Source organism: Cynocephalus volans, chromosome 1, assembly GCF_027409185.1.
Source record: "Cynocephalus volans isolate mCynVol1 chromosome 1, mCynVol1.pri, whole genome shotgun sequence".
Classification (NCBI taxonomy): domain Eukaryota; kingdom Metazoa; phylum Chordata; class Mammalia; order Dermoptera; family Cynocephalidae; genus Cynocephalus; species Cynocephalus volans.
In genome coordinates, this window is record NC_084460.1 from 60,485,260 (window position 1) to 60,511,069 (window position 25,810).

Here is a 25,810-nt window from a genome sequence, read left to right on the forward strand (position 1 = left end):
GTTCAGATCCCCACCTGGCTGGCCGCCAAAAAAATAAATAAATTATGAGGCATGCAAAAGCTAAGTAAAGTATAACCCATACACAAGATAATAAAGCAGTCTATAGATACTAACTCTGGGTAGGCCCAGATGTTGAAATCAGCAAAGACTTGAAAGTGACTATTATAACTATATTTGAAAGAATTAAAGAAAAATTTCATGAAAATGATTCCACAAATAGGAAACCTCGATAGAGAAACAATAATTATAAAAAAAAGAACTAAAGTGAACACTCTAGAGTTGAAAAGTACAATATCAAAATGTAAAACATATTAAATGGACTCAACAGTGAATCTGAGATGGCAGAAAAAGACTCAAACTTAACAAAAGATCAATAGAAATTATATAACCTAAAGAACAAAGACAAAAAAGATTGAAGAAAAATGAACAGAGTCTCAGAGACCCGTAAGACAACATTAAGTATGTAAATATGTAATGGGTGCCCCAGAAGGAGAGGAGAGAAAAAGGGGGGCAGAAAAAAATAATTGAAAAAAAACTTGTCATGATTGAAAACTCCCCAAATTTAATAAAAACATCAATCTACAAATCCAAGAATCTTTATATGTTAAACATCAAGAAATCTATACCTAGACACATCACAGTCAAACTGCAGAAAGACAAAACTAAATCTTAAAAGCAGATCTTACAGAGGGGAACAAAAATACAATTAACAACTAACTTTTACCAGAAGAATTGAGGCTAGAAAACAATGAAATAACATTTTAAATGGCAAAAATAAAACAAAAATAAAAGTGTCAAGCAAGAATCTTATATTCTGCAAGACTATGCTTCAAAATGAAGGTGAGGGCTTGCCGCTTAACTCAGCTGGTTAGAGCACAGCCTTATAACACCAAGGTCAAGAGTTCAGATCCCCATACCGGCCAAAAAAAAAGAATAAAAGTGCAGGTGAAATAAAAACATTCCTAGATAAACAAAGGCTGAGAGGTCATTGCAAGAACTGTCTTATAAGAAACTCTAAGGGAGCTCTTCAGACTGAGAAGAAATGACATCAGATGGTAAGTCAAATCCACTGGATGCAATGAAGAACACCAGAAAATGGTAAATACGAGAGAAGTTGAAAGACCTAATTATTAAAATGCTTTGTTTTTCCTCAAAGCTCTTTAAAAAAACATAGGATGTAATTAAGCTAATTTATACATATGCACATATATAAAACATTCTACCCAATATATATTACTTTCAGATGCTCATTGAACATTTACCAAGACAGACCTGAGCCATAAAATAAACCTGAATACATTCAAAAGAACTGAAATCATATAAAGTATGTTTTCTGACCACAATGGAATAAACCTAGAAATGCATAACAGAAAGACAAGAAAATCTCCAGAGATCGGGAAATTAAACAAATACTGTACTTCTAAATAATACCAGGTAAAAGTCTCAAAAAAATTAAAATACTTAAAACGGGATGGAAATACATCATATGAAAATATGAAAAATGCAGATAAAGTAGCGCTGAGAGAAAAAGTTATAGCACCACGTTGTGTGTGCTGCTCCCATCCCCAACAGCTGCCTCATCTAATATACTCTGCAAATATGGAAAGGGATAAGACAAGAATGGACCCTGTGGTATTAAAATGGGACTCGAGGTATCATTATGAAATCATGGTTTTTAATACCTAAAGATAAAGAAACCAACACAGACGTGTGTATGTTTGTAGGTATAAACACATGTGCATGTTTGTACTTGTATGTGTTTTACAGCTTTGTCCGCTGAGAGAACCTGGGAGCAATGACAGCCTACTCACAATAGGTACACTTTTGTGTACCTCGTGCCAGATGCTGGTTTCTAAATACTGATCCCCACTAAGAGGAACCAGGGTATGGCTGAGATAAGGCTAATTTCCAGGTACAAAGGAGGTAAATGCAAAATGAGTCTGGAACATGTTACTGAACCAGAAAGAAAGTACATAAAGACTCATGGGAACATGTCAAAAGGACACAGAAGCAGCTTGAAGAGGCCTCCACTAGCCAATTATGGGACAATTTGAGAATCAAAATAAAATAATGATGGACTACAGCCCACTGAATAAAAATGGAAACCATGAAGCCATACAGACATACATAAACAAATGAATCAATAACGGAAAAAAAAAAAAAAAAGCTTTTTCCTATGATAGAATGTCAACTAATTAATTATAATAATGTAATGAAATTAGAAAGATCACCATTTGGTAATCATCAGTAGTAAAAATTCAGTAATGGTAATAATACAGCCAAGAAAAATCAATGAATGTAAAACTAGTGGGTGAAAGTGTGGTGAGAAATGAGTTGATCTCAACATACCTTCCCCAGAAATATTCACTGATTACTAACGACTTGCTAGATCACCACTTCTTGGGCCTTGATTTTCTTCCTGTCCCCTGAATGCCCATCTCCCCGCTCCTCTTTAGTAATCCTTATTGCTGACATGCATCTCAAAACAATTTATTCAGGAAACTGTTTCTAATTAACTTCATTGTCATTATGAGCATTCTGCACCCCATTTCTGGGCATGGCGTCATACCTATCCAATTTGGAATTTATTTATTTACAAGGGTACTTCAAAAAGTTTGTGGAAAAGTGGAATTAAAAGATAATACAAATCGGGCCGAGCTCGTGGCGCACTAGGGAGAGTGCGGCGCTGGGAGCGCGGCGACGCTCCCGCGGCGGGTTCGGATCCTATATAGGAATGGCCGGTGCACTCACTGGCTGAGTGCCGGTCACGAAAAGGACAAAAAAAAAAAAAAAAAAAAAAAAAGATAATACGAATCTTTCCACGAACTTCCTCAGGACCCTCATATTTATTTATTTTGCCAAACTGAGGCTTCTGTCTATTGACTTCTTATTTTCATTAAGCTGACATCATTCCTACAAGATAAATAGTACCACTGCCATCACTACTTACTTAGATTCAGTATTTGAATATTATGCTACTACGTAGATTTTTGTATTTTATATGAATACTTATAATATTTATAATATTATATTAAATATTCCCATGATAATTTAAAATATTTTATTGTATCATAATCATTTGTACATATATACGTACAGTAAACCATACGTTCCAGTTTGCTAAGGACAGACCCAGTTTATTTTTGTTAGCCTAGGATTTTTTTTAACCACTTTATTGAAGTATGATTCACATGCAAAAAGCTGTACATATTTAATGATGAGTTTGAGAATAAGTATAAACACCTGTAAAACCATCAGTACGATATATGCCCAGGATAATTATTACAATGCCTCCTTTCACACTCAAAATTACTGGACAATAAATTATACGGCCACCTTAACGAGAGTGTCTTCCCCACCAGAATGAAGCTCTACAAAGTTATCTGCTTATCTTCAGCTAACATAGGGAAGACAGTCAAACATTTTGGTAGTAATTATGCGAGTGAACAACTAAAACTAGATTACAAATTTCTCAAAGGCTTATTTTACTGATACCCTTTGATACTCCATAAGATTTTCAAAAAATGTTCAGTGAACTTTAAAAGTAAAATAGTAAGAACAATGGAAAACCAATATTAATACTTCCATACAAAAGCCAATTGTAAGGCTCTAACATCACAATTAAAAACATTATTATTAATAACGTGCCCATATAACCTATTTCTGAATTATATGGAAGAATGAAATATCTTCAAAATGCTGAGGCTTTGGTAAATAACTATCAATCTAGATTTTCATACACAACTAAAATATTCAAGAACAAGAGCTAAAAATTTCAAACAAAAAATATAGTTTACCATCAAAAGACCCATAGTTGAGAAACTTTTAAAAGATATACTTCAAGAAGAAGGAAAGTGATTTCCGAACAAAAGATGGCAAGAAACTGATAAATATAGTAAACCTAAACAAATATTAAATACACAGAACAAGAATAAAATGCTTAATTTGGGGAACTAAAAAGAACAGTATGAAATTATAACATTCAACAACTACTGCACATAAGATAGAAGTGAGTGAATGAATTATTCACTCACAGTGGGCACTTACTGTTACCAGAAACCCACTTGTTCTGGAAACTCACCCCTTCTAACACCACCACCTTCAACTATCCACTTGATTACTGAGAGTGTTGCCAAATTAATACAGTGTGGTCCCATACACTTGGCCATAACTGATGGTCCAGAGGTGGGCAACTGACCCATGCAGGAGCAAACACAGACAATCTCTAGAAATTACAGATAAATAACCAAAAGAGGCAAAAAAGTAGGAGTCAACAGGTACTGAACTGTGTGCTATGAAGTACTGCATGTGCCTTGTTGATGCCTTTCTTTTGTCACTGAGCTGTCTGAAATACTTCCTTCCTCTTTTCTACTTGTCCAATCCATCTTCTAAGGACCCACCTTAAGCCCACTCTGTGCTCTTAACCTGGTCATCCTTCTGTCTATAAATGATAGTAGAAAAGATTTATCATCTATGGACTGTCAGTGTTCGAGGCATTTCACATACATCATCATTCACACTAACTACACTGGAATGACAACACTTGCTATCTCTCCACTCATCATGGCAAAAAGTCATCTTTCTTAAAGGATATTACCTCATATAATAGCTTCCTAACTATTCTACATGTTTATATGTGTTCTCTGCAGCTGTCTAGAAGACACAGAAACTATGTCTTCTATTCTTATCTCTACTCACCTTCTCTCTCCCCTTTCAAAATATACCCTTCCTATTTCTCAATCTCTTATTACAACTGCAACCAATACAATAAAAGCTGCTATTTATAATGGCTTGCATTGTGCTGACAGCCTACTAAATGCTTTACAAACATTTCATTTACTCCTCACAACAATCCCATAAGGTAGATACTATCCTCCCATTTCAGAGAGGAGGAAACAAGCTTGGAGAGCTTATGCAACTCATTCTCTCACATTAGTATGAGCCTAAGATCAATAAAATATCACTGTGGACTCCCAGAAGTATAACATCCCCCACTGTTTTTTTTTCCCACTTACCTGTTGTGACAGTCTGTACTGTGGCAACTTGGTTAAGTTCAAACTACACTTCCCAGAATCCTCTTCCCATCGGGTTCCATTTTAGAGTTAGCCAAAAGAGCAAACTACTCTCTGAAGTTCATGGTTAGATAGAGAGATGTAGAGTTGCCAACAGATTCCACCATGTCTCTGCTCTCCATATAGCTCTTTTTTTCTGATTGCCAACCCTGCTGAACTAACAGGTCCACCACCAAAAGCCTGACTGAGGACCACAGGAGATTGTAGCTATGCAGAGCTGACAGCTCTCCACAGACTTTCCACCAGCTCCACTGTGTGGTCCCACCCAAGCAATTCTCAGATTCACCTGCAAACTCCAACTTGCCCACTTCACCACTGCTTCAGGAAGGTTGATTAGTGACTTTTCCCTGATCTGCCCTTACAGCCTCTGACTTCTGAGTTTCTCCCACAACTGTGTACAGTCTTATTCTTTTCATAAATCATTTATTCCATAATATCATAACAACTCTGCTTCTTTGATTGAACTATTAAATGATGCAAGTACTCGAACTTCCTCCCAATGTACTGACCAAGAAATCTCTGCAACTTTCCCTTCTGACATCTTCCAAACCAAATCTAAGCCACTCGATCCTTTCAGTGCCTTGAGTCAAACCTTATTTTATCAGTTCTGCACTGCACATCTTTGCTTCCAAAGAAGCTGAAGTATCCCTCATTCCAAAGAAGCTTCATCTCTCTACTTGATCCTCCCATTTGCAAAAAGCAAAATTTAATGGAAAATTCTAGAGTGGTATCAGAATAACAAATGTAAATAACAATTTATTAACTAAGAACAAGATTAGCAAAGACCACTTAGGGAAACTCCTGTGCTCTGGTTAGAGATGTGAAGATGGAGAGAGAACAAGCATACAGAAAAAACTGGAGAAGAAAAACATTTGTTAACGTATGGTTTGTCCCAAATGTTTTTTCCACTAGAGGTAGGAAAGCTTCACTTTTTTATGTAATCATTTTAGGCTTATCCAAGTACTTCCCTAAATGAACTTTAAGTTTCTACCGGGCATAAAAAGAAGACTGTGTGTATAATTTTTCCAATACTTCTTTTTTCTTTTCAAAAAAAAAAAAAGATCTCCCTCTACCAGACACTTTTTGATTGAAGTATTTCCAAAACTGTATTTCACCAGTCTTGGTTCTCCATTTGTAACACAAGAATAATCCAGTTCTCTGTATTTTCTAGGGTTTGATGCTTACTATCCTGGATTTTATTACTAAACTATTCCACAAGTAATTTCTATCTTACACATTCACTCTTTCAACAAGTATTTTCTGAAAGCCTACTATATATCAAGCACAGTTTAATGCAAGGCATCTGGCTATAAAATACTTTTAAGTAAGATATCTAATTTAGATCAATTAATCACATTAAACAGAGCTACTTCCTTCCAAATGCTCTCCTACAACAAGTCTCTTCCCCAGACTGCTGTCATGTTAGCAACCTCCTAAGCAAGAAAACTTAAGTCTCTTCTGCCTCTTTATTATTTTCTATTAAGTTATAGTTCTCACAGACTCACAGGTTAGGCAGATCCTTAAGAGGTCAACCTCCCCTTTACAAATTCAGAAATCTTGAAGTTACTCTGTCACAGTCTATTTCTAATTAATGGCAGATTTAAGACTGAACTCAAGGCTTTCTCCTACCATCAGCGTTCAACAAACAGTACAGAGTATGGTTCGTGGGACTCCCTTCAGCAAAACTCTAGGCAAGAAATCTCTCAGGCATACCCCTGAGTATACCTTCTAACCCTGAGGCAGGATCCAACAGTCCATGACTATGAGATATAATTTTGTGAAGCTGATTGATATACATTACATGATCTCAGAACACATAACTAATCTACCCTTTCTCAAATCACAGGACAAGATTATATGCGCAAAAACACAGTGGCTTGGAAGTGAAGTCATTACAATGCAGCCATGTACTGATTGTGGACTGGTTAGGTTAATATCACATTATCTCTAAAAGTAGATTTTTATTAATACTGAGGCTGAGCTACCACTCTCTACTTCCCTTGTTTCCTTATACTGTCTGAGCACCTCAGAAATTCTGTAAATACTGTTTGATATGTTATTATACATTATATGTCATCTTATACAATAAGATATTACTAACTTTAAAAAGGAGTGCCGGCCAGTTAGCTCAGTTGGTTAGAGCGCAGTGTTATAACACCAAGGTCAAGGGACTGGATCCCCATTCTCAGCCAGCTGCCAAAAAAAGGAGTTAATAGGCTGCTTAAGAATGCCTAGATTGATTAGAAAATATATTAGAGTCCTATAAATCAAGATATTAATCTCTCTCTTAGATTGAATCACGGCAACTGGCTGGTTAGCTCACTTGGTTAGAGCATGGTGTTGACAACACCAAAGTCAAGGGTTCAGATCCCCGTACTAGCCAGCCATCAAAAAAGTTAAAAACTAAAACATTAAAAATAAATAAATAAATTGAACCAAGGGACATTAATCTCATCTCCTTATCACATTAAAACAACAACAATACTTTGGATTAAAATTCCATAAATACCATTAAAATGTAACAAAGTCTGTCAAAAGAATAATCACAAACATAACAAATAATGATAATGAAGCATCTTTAAGTCAAAAACCTAAAGTAAAATATGACTTGGGGGCATTTAACTATTATTAAGTAACAGTAAAGAAACAATTAAAAACTGATTTCACCTTAGACTGCAGATCTATTCCCAAAGGCTAATAAAACAATATCAATTCACATTTTCCCCACTGGCTTCCATTTAATAATTTTTCCACAGAAAACACTGTCTCTGTGGTAGGGCTGTTCACAAATACTTGATTTTCTCCTTCTGGGCATATGGAAAGATTAAATTTCCCCTTCCTGTTTATCTCAGGTACAGCCATGAGACTTTCTTTGACCAGAATTTGTGGCTAACAGTGGTGAATGTTTCTTCCAGGTAAAAGCTTTAAAAGCTGAAGTGTGCTTTAACGCGTTCTCTTTTCCCTCGGCCCTAGCAACCAGTAATGCTCCAGATTGTAGCTGCTCCCAAGTGAGATCCCAAGTCAGGTTTCTTTTAAAATTCATAACAGGAGACAGCTTGAACTTATAATTAAACATCTTTAATATCCACAAAATAAGATTCTGATTAACATAGCTGCAAAAGATATTTTACAATTCCTGTGGTTTTGTTTCCATCCACAGACCAACAAAAGATTGTTAACACTGAAATTCAAAACTTTGTTTGACAAGGATCAGCAATAGATACTACAACTATGAGGTGAAAGATTACTGGAGAACAGACTAGCACCACAGTACTAATTTATCGTGCCACAGATTACTTACTAATTGCAAGGAGGAAAATATACATTATCTTAACCCCATCAACAAAGTGATCAAACTTAGCATCACAAACAATGAGATTATACAGAATATGTCTCCTCACAGGAGGCAATATGAAGTACACAGCATCACTTATTAAGTATTCTCGTCCAAAATGTTTAATTTGAAACTAATCAACCCTTTAAACCTAGTTTACAGTTAATAGCCAGTATAGAGAGTACAGAGGAACAAGCTAAATGACACCATGAGGGGAAAGATGTGACAAATCCAGAATGGGAGTCATTTTATAAGACAACTATCTTGATCTCTTCAAAAAATCAATGTCATTTTAAAAGGAGGGAGAAGGTGAGGCTGTTCTAGATTAGAAGAGATCAAAAAGACTTAACAACCAAATGCGGAGGGTGAACAAAGCCATAAGAGACTTTTCAGTACAAACTGGAGATCAAACATGGATGGATATTAGATTATATACTAGGCAATTATCACATCTAAGAAAATTAACAAAAATAGTATTTTGGGTATGTAAGAAAATGTCCTTATCTTTTGGAGGTGCATGCTGACATATTTAGGGCTAAAGTGTCATAAAGTCTACAGTTTAGTTTCAAATCGTTCAGCCAAAAATAACATACACATTGTATTTACAGATAAAGCAAATATGGCAAGATTTCAACAAGTTTTGAATCTAGATGGTCATCATACAAATGCTTGCTATTACCAATTTTCTGTTGCTTGAAATTGTTTCATAATAGAAAGTCAGGGGGATATACAGACCAATGGAACAGAACAGAGAACCCAGAAATATACCCACATATTTACAGCCAACTCATTTTCGAGAAAGGTGCAAAAAACATACACTGGAGAAAGGGCAGCCTCCTCAGTAAATGGTGCTGGGAAAACCACAGATCCATACACAGAAGAATAAAACTAGACCCCCTATCTCTCATACATACAAAAATGAACTCAAAATGAATTAAAGACTTAAATGTAAGACCTGAAATTTAAAAACTTCTGGACATTGGTTTGAGCAAAGATTTTATGGGCAAGACTTCAAAAGCACAGGCAACAAAGCAAAAACAGACAAATGAGATAATATCAAACTAAAAAGCTCTGTATAGCAAAGGAATCAATCAACAGAGCAAAGAGACAACCTGCAGAACAGGAGAAAATACTTGCAAACTATTAATTCTAAAAAGGATTAGTATCCAGAATATACATGGAAGTCAGACAACTCAACAGCAAAAAACCAAATAATCCAATCAAAAAATGGGCAAATGACCTGAACACACATTTCTCAAAAAAACATAACAAATGACCAAGAGTGCAAAAAAATACTCAACATCATTAATCATCAAGGAAATGCACATCAAACCTACAATGAGATATCATCTCACCCCAGTTGGAATAGCTATTACCAAAAAGACAGAAAATAACGAATGCTGGCAAGGATATGGAGAAAAGGGAACTCACATACATTGAAGGTGGGAATGTAAATTAGTACAGCCATTATGGAAAACAGTATGAAGGTTCCTCAAAAAACTTAAAATAGGGGCCGAGCCTGTGGCGCACTCGGGAGAGTGTGGCGCTGGGAGCGCGGTGACGCTCCTGCCACGGGTTCGGATCCTATATAGGAATGGCCGGTGCACTCACTGGCTGAGCACCAGTCATGAAAAATACAAAAAAAAAAAAAAAAAACTTAAATCAGAACTACCATGTGATCCAGCAATCCCACTACTGGGTATTCATCCAAAGGAAAGGGAATCAGTATATCAAAGAGATATATGCAAACAGACAAAATATGGAATCAACCTAAGTGTCCATCAACAGTCCATCAATGGATAAAGAAAATGTGGTATATATGCACAACGGAATACTATTCAGCCACTGAAAAAAAAGAATGAAATCCTACCATTCATGTCAACATGGATGAGCCTAGAGGACATTATGTTAAATAAGCCAGGCACAGAAAAAGAAATACTGGGGCCGGCCCGTGGCTCACTCGGGAGAGTGCGGTGCTGATAACACCAAGGCCCCGGGTTCGGATCCCATATACGGATGGCCGGTTCGCTCACTGGCTGAGCGTGGTGCTCACAACACCAAGTCAAGGGTTAAGATCCCCTTACCGGTCATCTTTTTAAAAAAAAAAAAAAAAAAGAAAAAGAAATACTGCATGTTCTCACGCATGTGGGAGCTAAAAAAGTTGAGCTCATAGAAGTAAAGAAAAGAATTGTGGTTACTAGAGGCTGGGAAGGGTAGGGGGACAGAAGGATAGGGAGAGATAGGCTAATACATACAAAATTACAGATAAATAAGAGAAATAAGTTTTAGTGTTCTACCACACTGTAAGGTGACTATAGTTAACAATAACTTATTGCATGTTATCAAATAGCTAGAAGAGAGAATTTTGAATATTCCCAACACAGAGAAATGATAAATGTTTGAGGTGATAGATATGCTAATACCCTATTTTGGTCATTATACATTGTATATATGTTTCAAAATATCACTGTATCCCCAAACATGTACATTATCAATTTACATAAAAATAAATAAATAAAAACGCAATCAAATATTTTAAAAAGGGGGGGTGAGAGAGCCTAGAGAGCTCCAATCCTACAAGGAAAAAAAAATCAACCTGAAACCAAAGTTGTAGGAAATACAGCGTACCAAACATGACTTGATTTTAATACGGCACCTATTAAATATAGTTTACCCTTTTGTAAACAAGGATTGAAAGCTCCACCTAAAACTGCTTAAAAGATTCAGTCTATAATGTAATCCAAGCATTTAAGATACGCCTTTAACAACCAGTTTTCTCAAAACAGACACCTGATGAGCATGACTAGATAACCATTCTGTAACATTATATACACCCAAATTAAACAAGATTCAACATACGTTTATATTTTAACCAAACAGCAAATCAATCTGTGAACCATCCACCTGATAACTCTACAATTTGACCTTTTCTCTACAGACACTGCAAAGACATTCAACTACAAATTTTCGTCAGCCTGATAATACACTAGCAAAATTAGAGAGTACTATAATTAGGCATCAACTTAACATTTGCAACTATACATGAAGCTTCACTTATCAAGGGAATTTATCAAAACTTTCTTCTGTGAACAGCTCTGGCTAAAGAATAGTAAAGGCCAATGTAAATGAGAATTTTCAGTTAGCTATGCACTGATTAGTAGCACACCACACAAATAAAAAAACCACATCATCAAAAGATAACTTTCTATGATATTCTACACATTAAATTTTGACACCAAACTCAGAAATATTGCATAAGAATGCACAAACTACCAAGAGTGTTGACACTGCCACATTATCCAGCAACAAATTTTGCAATAAGGAAATCTCAAGAAATAACCCAGCTGCGAGTTCCCATTACGCATCTAGAACAAACTGCAAAAGCAAAATCATAACTTTTCAAGAAATATGCAGTTTTACCAAATATATTTCTTCTTTTCTGTAAGAGGCTTAATTTTTTCTGTTCAGTCCTACTACAAAAAAGGTAAAGTTACCTGAAAACATCTTTTAAAAGTTTTTTGCTTTTTTTTAAAAGCCAAGAAAATGATTTGGCTGGGCTGTAGCAAAATACATCGAACAGCCTACCTTCGGGAAAAGTAAACCATATATACCTACGTGTTTAGAATTCACCCCCAGGAAGAAACTGTTCAACTAGTCTCATTTTCCTGAAATACCTGTTTGTGCAAAATGGAGAAATACAATCCTTCAAAGAGACATCTGCATATTCGAATCAAAGCTTCCTCGATCACGAGCTGCATGACCTTGGGCAAATGCCTTAACCTTTCTGAGCCTCGATTTTTCATCTATAAAATGGGGAGACAACGTACAGCCCACCTCACTGGGCTGGCTGGGCGCAAAGAGCACATTAAGTGCTAGCTAAATGTTCCGTAAAGGGAGAAGGAAGAAACAAACCTAATCAATAGATAACCACACTGTGACACTGCAAAGACAAGCACTTTTTCGCTTACTGCATGTAACATTTCCGCTTCTCCCAGGGACCAGCTGCAACCTTCCTTCCAAAATCTCTGCAGAGTACGTGTCTGACAGCTACGGAGCCCAGCAGCCTACTTCACCCAGACCTGGGACTCAGGGGAGGATGCATGGACCAGAGGTCCGCCCTCTTGGAGCGGGGCAATCACCCAGCGAAATCCCCGCCCCGGGAGCGGCCCAGAGGCCGCCGCCGGCCCCCTCCTCGGGTCCCCGACACACGCGCACACACACGCGCGCACATACACACGCACACACACACACACACACAATCATAGGCAAGGCACGTACCAGCCACTCCGTGGGGACGTAGGGAGCCGCAGGCCCGAGGAGGGGCCGCCGCCGAGCCCGCCCCTCCGCCCCCGCGCGGCCTGTCACCGCGGCCCCCTACCGGGGGAGGCCGCGGGGCCCCCGGGTGCCGGAGGGGCGCGCGAGGAGTCAGGCGCGGGCCGGGGGGCCGGGCCCCCCCCTCCTTCACATGGAACCCGGGCCGGGCGGGATGGCAGGCGCGTGGATTGTCGCGGCCGGCCGGGGCCTCTCAGCGCCCCTCGGTATTTTTCGCCGCTGCAGCCCCGAGGCCCGCGGGAAGCTGGGTAGGAAAGAAGGAAGCTGCGGGCCGGCGTCGCTAAAGGCCGGAGAAGGGGCGGGAGCGGCGACCCCCGCGGTCGGGGGTTCCGGGTGTCCCAGTCGTCGTCCTCCTGGTCGCCGCCGCTGGCCGCGGGACCCCCGAACGCCTCGCCCAGCGGCCGCACCACCCCCGTCAGGCGCTGCCACTGAGCGCAGTCGGGCCGCCACTACACACGGGCCCGTGACGTCGGGCGTAGCTCAACGTACGTCATGGCCTCTGCTCGTGCGCGCGCTTCCCCGCCCTCCAGGAGCGGAACCCGTCGCGAGCACGCGCCCCGCCGAGGGAAGCGGGCCGGCGCTTGCGCAGTAGCCTGCTGCGCCCACGCACACGCCCGGCCGCGCCCGTCGAGCGGCGCGGGGATTCCCAGTCCTGGCACGGCCCTTGCTCCCGCCACGCCCTCGGCTCCGCGCGGCCGGCGCCTTTCCGCGTGCGCGGCGCACCTAGCTCCTCCCGCGTCTGCCAACGTGCTCAGACCCGAGACACCCAAGCCGATCCCGGGAAGGTTCTCCCGCGTGGCCTGAGCACCGACCCCAAGGATAACAGAGCAAAGAGAGGTAGCGACTGACTCCGAAACCATGGCAAGTCGTTTGCAAGGCAAACCCATCTGCCTCAATTTGTGGATCAAGTTTCAGAATATTTTCCTAAAGGACTTTAGAAATTACTGTATATTTGCTACCTAACCTTAAGCGCCCCCACCCTCCCGAGACCGGCTAAGTTTTATATGTGTTTTCTGTCTTAGTTCTTTTATCACCATTCTAGGTTGGCCCAGCAAATACTACTTCTCCCGTTTAACAGATGTGGAAACCTCAGCCCAGAGAGATGAGTTGACACCCCACCTCCCAAGCTAGTGGCAGAGTCTAGCAGCTGAATCTTTCACTGAATCCTTCCTCCGCTCCCCATCGCCCACAGGCCGTAATGCGTGTTAATCGGGCTAGCAGTGGAGGCCCTCCGTGCTGTGACTAACTGCATTGCCAGGTCTTTACCCCACGCTACTCTGATCCAGAAAGCATCTTCCCCGCCACATCTCCTGGCTTTTCTTCAAGTACTCCTTAGGACTTCCTGATCATTCCAACCTGTTCAACTTCTGCTAGGTTTCTCGGTACATTTTGGAACCCCCTTCCTTTCTACTTCAGATCACATTTCCACTCCAGCACTTGAAATGAGACATGAGAGAGGCACCCTCCGGACCAGAGGTAAGGGCCCCAACTCGGGAGCCCTAAGGGGCAGAAGAGCTGGCGCTCTGAGGCAGGGACTGAGGGAGAGGTGTCCTGAGGACTAGGTCACTATCACTGCAACCCAGACAAGAGTAAGAAGGCAAGAAATATTCACTGAACGAAGTTTCATCAGGAAAAAAATCCCAAGATCACTACTTTGTAATCATATATACTGAAAGATCCAAAGATGCCAGAGATTTAATATCCAAACAAGAGGAAAAGTGACCAATGTAAAAGGAGAATGAAGAAAAAGAATAGCTAAGATATATGTACATGTGGGGTGTTTCTAAGGAATCCAGAAGTGAATGAAGTCCCCAGGTGTGGGAGGTGAGGCAGGGGAGTGGAGGGGAGAGCAGAGGTATGAGGAAAAATCTACCTCTAGATTACTTAGTAAACAACAAGTATTCGTTGAATGCCTGCTATGTGGTCAGGCCGGGAACTGTGGAGAACGGTGTCAAAATTTAAGCTTTAAATGCCTCCAGGATTCTGAGACCCTCCTTTTTGTGGCATACAGGTCTTAGAATGTTAGAATCAAAAGGAATCTTAAATTATAAATCTTGAGATTTTATGTGTATATAAGCTTAAAAGTCCTCCACTTTTTAAACAAATGGAAGCAAACTGATTTTCCATTTAGCTCTGTATTTTTGAGGTGCACATCTGCTGTTTGGAATGCCCACAGTTTCTGAGTGTGGAAAGAAGCAGTGGACAAGATTTCTAACAGAGGATTGTCTTGAATTCTCTATGATTCTGATCATCTCTAATTTTTTTGTTCATCATTTGCTAGTACATAAACTTCTTATTTCAAAATTATGTTTGTTTCATATTTTACATTATGTTGTACATTTTATAACAAAAAGTATGGAGAACATGAAGATAAAAAGAAAAAACTTTTTTTTGTAATTCTGTCTTTGGCCAATCTTTTCTCTATGCATAGATCTTTGTTGTGCTGGTGTTTTTTATATTTAGTTATATTTTTAGATCACTTTTAGGTAGTTATGATATGTCCTGTATATGCAACTTTGCGTCATACTTGCATCATCTTCATGGTACAGCATAAGTAGTCACACTTATTTTCCCTTATACTTACAAACATAATTTTGAATAGATGGAATTTATATTTAAAAATTTAACTTTACTCTAATTTTTTAAATGAAAGCTGTTCATAAAATGGACAAAGAGCTCATGACAACTTCTTGGCTGATGGAGAATGCACCAGAGAAAGATTTCTTTTTGCCCTTAGTGTTTTAGGCAGAATAAGAGAGACCATATGAGTACCAGTGCTAACATATCTGAAAAGTAAAACACACACTTGCCACAGAATGACTGTCTCTTTCACATTTCCACAGCCCTGGTCACAGTGTTACCTAATTTTGCTCACTTTCATGATATAATGCAAAGGAATATTACAGATTACTGTTGGGGGAGAACTTCTATTTAGGAAAAGGACCCAAAGTTCCTTCAATTATATGAGTTATCTGAGTTAGTGCATTCTAAGCCTTAATAGTAAAAGATGGGCTTTTAAAACATCAGATTGTTAACAGTGATAACCCATTTTTTAGAAGTTCTGGGCTGTCTGCTTGGGGCCTCCTGGTCTCCTCCATTGCAGCATCCCTCAGTGGTCTGCTCCTTACTTCTGACTTCTGTTCTTGACAGCAAAATGAAGATTATCTCTTGCTTCCCTTTTTACTGTTTATATTATCTTCATATTCTCTTCCTGTTCCTCTTTTTCCTTCTCTCTCTGCCTATTCCCCACCCTCTTTGATTTACCATGTTTTATTATTTATTTTTCACAAACATCCTGAGACGTAGATCAGTGGAAGTATTATTCTCATTTTGTATATGAAGAAAAACTGACACAGAAAGTTCAGGTGGCTGTCACCAGGGCCTGAGGACACCTGGTGGAGCAGCCACCTCAGAACCCATCTGGCAGGCCCTCCCTCCATCTTAAGGCCCCAGAGCCCCTCCAGAGCCCCTCTGGGGTTGCCTCCTGCTTGGGGCACCACTTCCTGTCTTGCCAATTCAGCTGCCCCTCCCAGCACCTGGGGCTCTGCCTCCAACATCAGCATTGCCAAACTTGAAACCACCGGCTTCCTTCAATCCAGACCCCCCAACCCCCTCTCTGGGCTGGTTTGCAGGACCCTAAGCCCTCTCAGTACACCACCAAAGGAGTTCACACCAGCAGGAACAAGTAAAGAGTCATCTTCATCCTTATGGCTCATCAAACCCCTTGCCACAGCGTGATGTAGCTCCTTCCACAAGGGTTGGCACCAGGTCTTCATCATAGGCCAGCCTGGCTGAAGCCAAGCAGACAGAGCCTGTGTCCTGAGAGGCAGCAGTACCATCAGCCCCCAGCCCCCTCCAGACTGTCGCTGCTACTCAGACCAGTCTCAGCGGGCTCCGCGTGGCCTCACATACCCCCTGCCTTGCTACCTACAGGCCAAGTGGCTCTGGCCAGGTGGGACTGCAGAGAACACTAAGTGTTGGTAGAGACCCGTGCCTGCCCTTCCTAGCCTCGCTCACTGAGACTCGACCTCAATTCTGGAAGACAGAAAAAGGCATCCTGCCCCAGGATTGTGGTGGAGGCCAGTGGGGTAAGGCACCTGAAAACCACTAGATACAGCACTTGTCCCCACTTGCTGCCCACAGGAGGCCTAGCGCTGCCTCGGCCCCAGTGGACTCCAGAGCCAGCAGGCCCTTCAGAACAGAGGGTGCTGAAGACAACCAGTAGGCACAGTGCTTTTCAGGGAGACTGATTCTGAGACCCTGGCCACACATCATGAGTCACCACCTCTAATTCCTGGAGTTCACTCCCAGGCTCTCTCACAAGCCAGCAGCCGAATCAGCCTTGAGGACAGCAGAAGGTCTGTGCCAGGAGAAATCTGTGTAGTTTTTCATCACTGTGGGAGACATAGTCCACCACATGGAGCTCTAAGACCACCCTTCTTCTCCTTACTGTCCCTAACCCCTCCAGCATCCTTGAGAACTAGCCTCGCAGGTCCTCTGCCACAGAAATAATTCATGCCAAGGCAAAAAGAGTGGAAAGATGCTACCCTCTCCCCCAGAGGCTTTTTAATCTGTGAAATTTACAGAGATATTTCTGAGCAAAGAAATTACTTCCTGGCTGGACTGACCCCATTTCCACCACCCCATGAACCAATGACTGAGCTCGTTGCATTTATTGTGAATTCCCTTCATCTGTCTGATTCTATCAAGTCCCTAGCTTAGAAGTCCAATTTCATGGCCCTGCCTTTCGCCTTACCTGCTGCCTTAAAAACCTGCAAGCTAGGTCCGGCCCAGGGCTCACTTGGGAGAGTGTGGTGCTGATAACACCAAGGCAAGGATTCAGATCCCCTTACCGGTCATCTTTAAAAAAAAAAAAAAAATCTGCAAGCTGAGGCAGTCTAGAAGCCATTGACATCTCAGTACCAATGAGTATCTAGCACCCTATCTGGGTTTCTGAATGCCATTCTCCACTGAAAGGGACCAGGGCTGGTGCAGAAGTACAAGAATTTGGAGCATCTTACACCTGAGAGTAAGGAAGTGCTCAGAGAATTGTGGGGGCATGTCAAAAGGACATAGGAGTCAGGATAATGGGATTGCTTCTGGCCAAATCCGGGACACGATGAACATTAACACAATGATAGTAATGGATTATATCCTGTAGAATAAAGTAATCCATGAGGACATACTGATCTAAATACAAGTGAGGAAGCAGGGAAAGCTCTCTCCCTGAAAGAAGAATGCAACTAGCAAATGTAAAAGGGAAGGTAAAGTTAGGAAATTCACAATGGGTGTTTGAATCAGTGGGTGAAAGGTTGATGAGGAACAGGATTCTTCCTCTCCAAGTCTCTTCTCAAATTAGTAACTTTATGGTGGAGAAAATTGGCAAATTCCACCTTTATAAAACCAAACAACAACGAACGAACAAACAAACAAAAAAAGTAAAACCAAACAAAAATCCTGCAGACTTGCAGCTTCTGGAAGTCACCTGCTGCAATGCCCTCAAAGAGTAACCTATGCTGAGTGCCAGTCTACGTAAGCAAACTGCAAACCTGAACACAGCTGAATTCAGCCCATGTGTAGTAATTATCTACCAAGGAAGTACTGTCAACTCAAAAAGTACCTATTTCGGGCCGAGCCCGTGGTGCACTTGGTAGAGCGCTGTGCTGGGAGCGCGGCGACGCTCCCGCCGCGGGTTCGGATCCTATATAGGACTGACCGGTGCACTCACTGGCTGAGTGCCGGTCACGAAAAAAAAAAAAACGACACAAAAAAAAAAAAAAAAAAAAAGTACCTATTTCATATGGGTGACCACCTGGTGTAGAGGTCAGATGCGGCTTTGAGTTTCTGCCAAGCTGTGTGAGCTCAAACAAGCTGCTTAACCTCTCTAAGCTTCAATCTTTTATCTATAAAGAACGGGGATGATAATACCCATTTAATGAACCAGCAATTCTCCTGCTAGGTATTTCTTTAGGAGACATGAAAACCTACGTCCACACAAAGCTTGTTCCTAGTTGCTTTATTCATAATAGCCACAAACCATCCCGATATTCATCAACTGGTTAGCAAAGAAAAGAACAAGCCAACGATAACATGAATTAATTTCAAAAGCATTGTGGCAAGTGAAAGAAGCCAGACAAAAAACTACATACATCTTATATGATTCAATTTACAGGTATGTGAAATTTTAGTAAAAGCAAAACCATAGCCAAGGCAAGGGTGGAAGATTGTCTGCAAAGGGGCAGGCGGAACTTTCTGGGGTGATGTAAATATTCTGTGTCACGAACGTTGTGATGTTGATTACAAGACTGTATACTTTCATCAAAACTCATCAAATTGTACACCTAAAATGGGCGAGTTTTACTGTATATGAATTAAGCTTCAATAAAGCTGATTTTAAAAATACCTACATTACAGTGTCATTGTGAGGATTAATGGGGTGATGTATGCGTAGCCCCAAGTTCATTGTCTATCCTGAGAGGAGTCCTAAAATAATAACTGTGAGCATGCCACACAGTGTTTGGCATGAGCAGGGCAACTGTGCCAGCAGGAGGCCCACCCAGGAACAAGAATCCTGTTCCTCACCCAGGGTTGCCCTGCTAGCAAGGTGTTCTGTAGCTTCAGGGAGTTAACTGGAATAATGCAAGGTGGGTAAGAAAATGAAGGCACAGCTCTTGGGGCTGCCAGAGCAGCAGAAGCCCCGCCCGCCCTGGGAAATGGGCACGCAGGAGCCTTGGTCCAAGGCCCGCCCTCCTGACTCAGTGTCAGGCAATTGTGCCCGGCTCCACTACCCTTGCCCAGCCCTGGCTGGTGGTGAAAGTCCAGCCTGCCTGTCCTGCGCAGCCAGGTAGAGCCCCACATCCACCCTTGGAAGTCCCCAGTCATCTTCCAGTGAATGCATTCACTTTGGTCAGGACCAGGAGAAGCTGGGGGAAGGCTAAGGGGTGGAGCCAGGCAAGGGAAAGAGCAGCCCCAGAAGTGGGCCTCACTGTTACAGCAAGAAATGACATTCTATTTACATATGTTATGTCTCATTGCTCGGCAACCAGGTCTCAGCCAGGGAGGAGGGGGTCTCCTGGTGCAGTGGGTTGCTGGAGTGACTCATTGCTGCACTCTGGCCTCTGGGCCTAGGTTAACAGACATATGTTCCGGGCTGGGGGCAGGCAGCCAGGTGGCCAGGCTCTCCCTGCTATGGAATCTGGGCTGGGCCAGTGCCAGCTCCCGGCTTCTCACCTGGCCACAGAAGAGGTAGCTCAAGGAGCAGGGGTACAGAGAGGCTGGCAGACCACCACCTGGCTTCTGATTCTGCCATCTGCCAACTGTGTAGCCTTGGGCAAGGCAAGACCTCTCTGACTTCAGCCTCCTCACTCTGTAAAAGGAGAATATGAGGTCACCTTAGAGTTGAGTCCTTATTGAGGGCTTACAACATACTTTGAATACATTAACTCGTTCACACCCACCCCCTCCCTCTCCATTTGACAATGAGGAAACTGTAGTCCAGGGCAAAGATAACTAACTTTCCCAAAGCCACCTAATTTGTACATGGCAGGTTTCAAACTTGGGTCTGTATAGTTCAGTGTCCTAACACCCTACCTCGTACTCAAAATACCTAGCCCATCTGAGGGGTTGAGGAACTGCGAGTTCCTGGGCTTAGCCTGGTGAGATTCTGTAGTGGCAGTCCCTCAGAGGATGGGAAGTTTTAGAATTCTCTCTAATGTCAGGGCCATGTCTTTCATTTAGAAAGTGCTGGGCCGAGCCTGTGGCGCACTCGGTAGAGTGCTGCGCTGGGAGCGCGGCGACACTCCCCGCCGCGGGTTCGGATCCTACATAGGAATGACCAGTGCACTCACTGGCTGAGTGCCGGTCACGTAAAAACTACAAAAAAAAAAAAAAAAAAGAAAGTGCTGGATAGTCCCAGGACAGGTGGAAGCAGCTGCTTTCCTGCCTCAGCCTGCCTGTTCACACTGTCAGCCACTCACTTGAAATTCCACCTCCCCGTTACATACCTGAGTCACCTAACAGGTGGTCTTTCAAATGCTGCAGTGTCCACTTTTGACTACCAGTTTCCTTGTAACTACAGGAATGTCTTGTTTGAGTCACTGTAGTGGACCCAAATCTGACTGTGTCATTCCCCTATGCAAAGCACTTAAAGTGGCTCCCTGTTGCTCACAGGGCTGAATTTAAACTCCATTGTGTGGCAGGCAAAGGCCTCCATCCTGTGGCCTATGTATCTCCAGCTGTCTTTGTCATTTTCAGCCTCTGCTCTCCAGACCCCAAATCCTCAGGAGCTCCTTGGGTCCTCTGTCTTGCTGATCCACTACAGAAGGCCTGTCCTCTCCCGCTCATCCTGCAGGCCTCCACACCACACTCTCTTAAGACCTTCCCAGTTTCTCCAGGCTGGCTGGAGCCTGTATCTCCTCTAACAAGTGGAAGAGCACTGTGCCCGGGTCTTTCCCGAGCTCACTATAACTGAGGGAGGCAGGTCTCACCTTTCCCATGTTTACAGGGGAGGAAACCAAGGCTCAGGAAGACGACTTTCCTAAGGTCACATTCCTGCTTTCCTCAGTACCTCCCACTCCTACCCTGTGCTGATCTCTGCTACTGCAAGGTCCTTAGCAGGTTGTGGCCACTTGTATATCTGCCTCCCCATGAGACTGACCACACCCTGAGGGCAAAGCCCTCACATCTTCATCTTGCATGCTTGCTTCTGCAAGAGTGAATACTGTCTTGTGAAATTTTGTTTACCTTGAATGTGTCTGTATGGTAGGTCATGGTGTAAAATATGGGTTTTTTTTTTTACTGTGGATGGCAATCAGGAGAGTTTGAGAGCCCCAGCCTAGATGATCTTTGCAGCCCCTCTCCTCCTGAGCCCCGAGGATTTCGTGATTGAGAACTGGAGAGCAGCTGATCACTGCGCGATGACCCATTTGTGACTGTGGCGCAGTTAGATCCTACATCACTGACAGTTGATCCACATCCCACCCATTGTTCTTCAGTTTGAGAAAAGGAAACAGTAAATGTAGACATTGATAAAGAAGGAAAAAATTTAAAGTAGACCTTTTCTGCTTTTCTCATTAATAGATGTTTATGGTCGAAAAAAATTAAAAGTCTTCCTCTCCCTCCCAACTCCAGTAGCCAGGTGCACACCCCCCATGGAGCCCAGTGAACCAAGGAGTGCTGCTGAGATGAATCCATGTTTTATTTTCCCATACACCATGCTTCCCACAGGTGCTCCCAGCTAAGGACTGAGCAGCCATGCCGCCTTCCCTCCCTTTACCCTCCCTCGCAGAATCTGTCTGTCCCTCTGCCTCTCCTCTCTGCTTCTCAAGCTGCCCCTCCCTCCAGGTCAGTTCTGCATTTTCACTTAACCAAGTTAAATCTGACTGGTGCCCAGATCTTCCTCAATACTGTTCTCTAATAAAACAAACCAGGGCTCTTAGACAAACAGCTGATTCCAGGGCTGGGGCAGGGAAATACCAGACAAGAGCATCTTGTGCCAGACAAGAAAGGCTCAAAGAAGTAAGGGAAAATATCCAGTGACACAGGAGCCAACCCAGAGGAGCTCCCAATAGCCAAATCTGGTAAATGTCAGCAAAACTAAATAAATAATAGCAATGGATTATAACCCATAGAATAAAAGAAATATGGGCCGGCCCGTGACTCACTCGGGAGAGTGCGGTGCTGATAACATCAAGGCCCCGGGTTCGGATCCCATATAGGGATGGCCGGTTTGCTCACTGGCTGAGCGTGGTGCTGACAACACCAAGTCAAGGGTTAAGATCCCCTTACTGGTCATCTTAAAAAAAAAAAGAATAAAAGAAATATTCAAGAGTCCACACAAATATCAAAATAATGGAATAAATAAATAGATGGGAGAATTAGTGTTTTTTACAGTAGAATTCCAATTAATAAATGTAGGAAGCATGATGTAACTACAAAACCACCATTTGGCTAAAACCATTGTAATAATCGTTGCAGTCAAGAATCATCAATGGATGATAAAATTAGTGGGCAAAAATATGATGTCTCTTTACATAGTCATAAAGCATTTCCCCACAGGATATTTATTAATTATGAAGGGAAAACAGTAACTTTACCATGGAGAAACTTCAGGAAGACAGCACTTGGTTAAAGTGATCAAAGTTAACATAACAGTAATTAGACACATCAACATCACCTATCCCCTGATATGGTGTCCTCAGAAGGGCACAACATCACTTCTGTGGCACTCTTGCCAAAAAATGCATAACTTCAACCTAATAATGAGAAAACATCAGCCAAATCCAAAGTCAGGAACGTCCTACAAAATAACTGGCCAGATGGTCACAGTGACAAGGAAAGACTGAGGAACTGCCCCAGATTGGAGGAGACTAAACACCATGTGGGATTCTAAATGGGATCCTGGATGGGACACAGGACATCAGTGGGACCCCAGGGAGAATGGCAGGGGGCGGCACAGACCCCAGCTGGGACAGGCTCCATTTAAGGATTCTGCTTTCCTTCCCGGCTGCCCTGAGAGGTGTACCCCTCTCCAAACCACAGCAGAGTTTTTGTGATCTGAGATATGTAGGCTTCAGGATCAGCACAATCCAGCAACCCTGGGTCTGTTTCTCTTTGATTCCTTAGTTACACCATCTTCTGGGGGTGTCTTTCTCTGCAGGTTGCTTCCTTCCTTACAGCCAAAGGCTCTACAAATTCCAGGCTCCGCTTCTGCTCACCACTCTGGAGGAGGGCAGGGCTCTTCTGGTGGCTCTCTCTTTAAAGAATGAGAACACCTTTTTCCTCAGAAGGCCCTGAACTTATCCTCATATCCTATTGGCCTGAATTTGATTACCAACCCATTCCTGAAGTAATTTTGGGGCCAGGAAATGCCATGCACAGAATGGAAGAGCAGTAGGACCACTCTCTGATAACTCAGGTTCCACACCCCCATTTGGACTGTGGCGATCAGCATTCCCTGGAGCACATGTGGAGAGGCAGATACCTGAACAAAACTGGGGTCTGTTAGGGAGGAAGGAGGGGGAATGGATGCTGGGTAGGCAACAAGCAGTGTCCACAATCCAAGTAATGTTCCTTTGTAATAACTGCCTTCCCTGGTGGAATTTCCTATAAAGCAGACTGTGCCTGGCAGCAGGCCTGAGCTTTCTGTTCCTCCTGATGGTTGTATTTTTCACTGTCAATGAGCCAAAGGGCATATTCTCTTTTACAGCAGGCTCTCAGAGTGGATTGAGAACAAGCCAGATCAAATGTGGGCGACCAGACAACATCAACTTTCTCCCTTGTGGGGAGAGGATTCACGGTGGCAGCCACCAGCTTAGAGATTTTTCAGGTCCCATGTCCTGGAGGAGGCACCTACTTTCTGGGATCCTCCAGGGCCTTTCTAGCCCCAAGATTCTGAGATTTTAAATAGTGCGCCAAAGCTTACATGATTAAACACCGACACCCAACAAATTAGCAATCCCATTTTTTCTGCTTTGCCTTGTTCTCCACCTACCTTAGAATCTTCTCCAGGATGGAGTCTGACTGCCATCTTAATTACTTTTGGCTTCTGGTGTGTCTCCCTTTGATATTGTGAAAATATATATTTGGTCTTTGTGGGGCACTCTGGCTCTGTCGGAATCCTGCTGACATCGCTGATTGTAGCGCTCTTAATCCTGTTCGTGACGCCAATTGTAAAGCTAAGCAACCATGCCAGTTGTCAGGCTCTTTTACCTGCCGGTAATCCTGCACTGACTGGGCCGATTGTTGAGCTAAGGCTGGGTCACCAGACCCCTTCACGCAGGTCTATGAGCTAGGTAACCAGCCAAACGGTCCTTGGAAGCCGTATGTTGGAAAGCATGGCTGCACCGGGCGGACACCCAAGGCAGATACCCACCCACCTGCTTCACTAAAACACTCACTCTCTCTCTCTCTCTCTCTCTCTCTCTTTCTCTCTCTACCTCTCTACTCTCTCCCTCTCTGAAGAACACAAGAATAGCAACAAAACTAAAAAGATACATTGGTGTGCATGTGCACTAACTCCACACACACACACACACACACACACACACACACACACCCACACACAAAATTTGCTTATAAAGGACATGCTAAAACCACACCCAACTGGACCTGAGGCGAAGGCCCTGACCGAACTATTCTATTTCCCCCAAAATCCACCCCTTCAGGGTCCCTCGCCATACAATCTACTCATTCAGAATCTTCCATATGTTCCCTTACCGAGGATAAATGACCCTTACATTTACATATTACACATTCCATCCCAGTCCCAAAAGTCGTAGCTTGTTGCAGCACCAACTCAAAAGTCCAAAGTCTCCTCTGAGACCAAAAGCAAAAGTCCTTCCAGCCGTGAACCTGTAAAGAGTCAAAAACAAGGTTATCTACTTCCAAGATACAGTGGAACAGACATTGGGTACACATTCCCATTCCAGAAGGGAGGAATAGAAAGGAAAACAGTCCCCAAACAAATCCAAAGCCCAAACAGGGCAAACATTGAGCACACTGGGGCACCCGGACCCAAAAGTGTTGTGCAACCTCGCTCCTACAGCTCTGCCCAGTGCAGCCCGTTGAGCTGCCTGGTGCCTGTGGCTTTTCCAGGCCGCGTTGCATGCTGCCAGCAGCCCCATGGTTCTGGGCTCCTGGTGGCAGTCCCACCATCCTGGCTCTACCAGACATTTCTTCAGTGGGGGCTCTGACTCCACCTTTCCTGCTCCACATTGCTCCGTAGATGACCTCCGCAGTGGCTCCACCCCTGCAGCAGGTCTCCACCTGAGTCCCCCAGCTTATTCATCTTCCAAAATCTAGGTGGAGGCTGCCACGCCTCCACTGCTCTCACATACTGCTGGCCTGCAAACATAACACAAGGTGAATGCCACCAAGGTTTTCGGCTTTTTTTCTTCAGAGGTGTTGAGGCGGGATTGCTCCAGCCAGAGCGGCTGGGATGCAGGGAGCAGTTTGCCAAGGGCAATGACACCTCAATTCTGTCCTCCAGGACAACTCAGTTCTCCTAGGATGGGAGGGGCACTCTCCCAAACTTCTCAAATGCCCTCAGGGCCTGTGGTGGGTGGGGCACCCA

General features: G+C 42.9%; 1 protein-coding gene across 2 annotated transcripts in view; it reads right to left on the minus strand.

The window, feature by feature from the left end:
* MAP3K2 (mitogen-activated protein kinase kinase kinase 2) overlaps positions 1-13,190 on the minus strand; it is a 56,235-nt gene extending 43,045 nt beyond the window's left edge. Inside the window, exon 1 of one of the 2 annotated variants that reach the window (XM_063109829.1) lies at positions 12,685-13,190. The gene's annotated coding sequence lies outside the window, so the exon portion shown is untranslated. Of the gene's footprint in view, positions 1-12,374; positions 12,401-12,684 lie in introns of those variants that run through there. The other variant, XM_063109836.1, reaches the window with a different exon arrangement.
* Between the last annotated feature and the right edge of the window lie 12,620 nt (positions 13,191-25,810).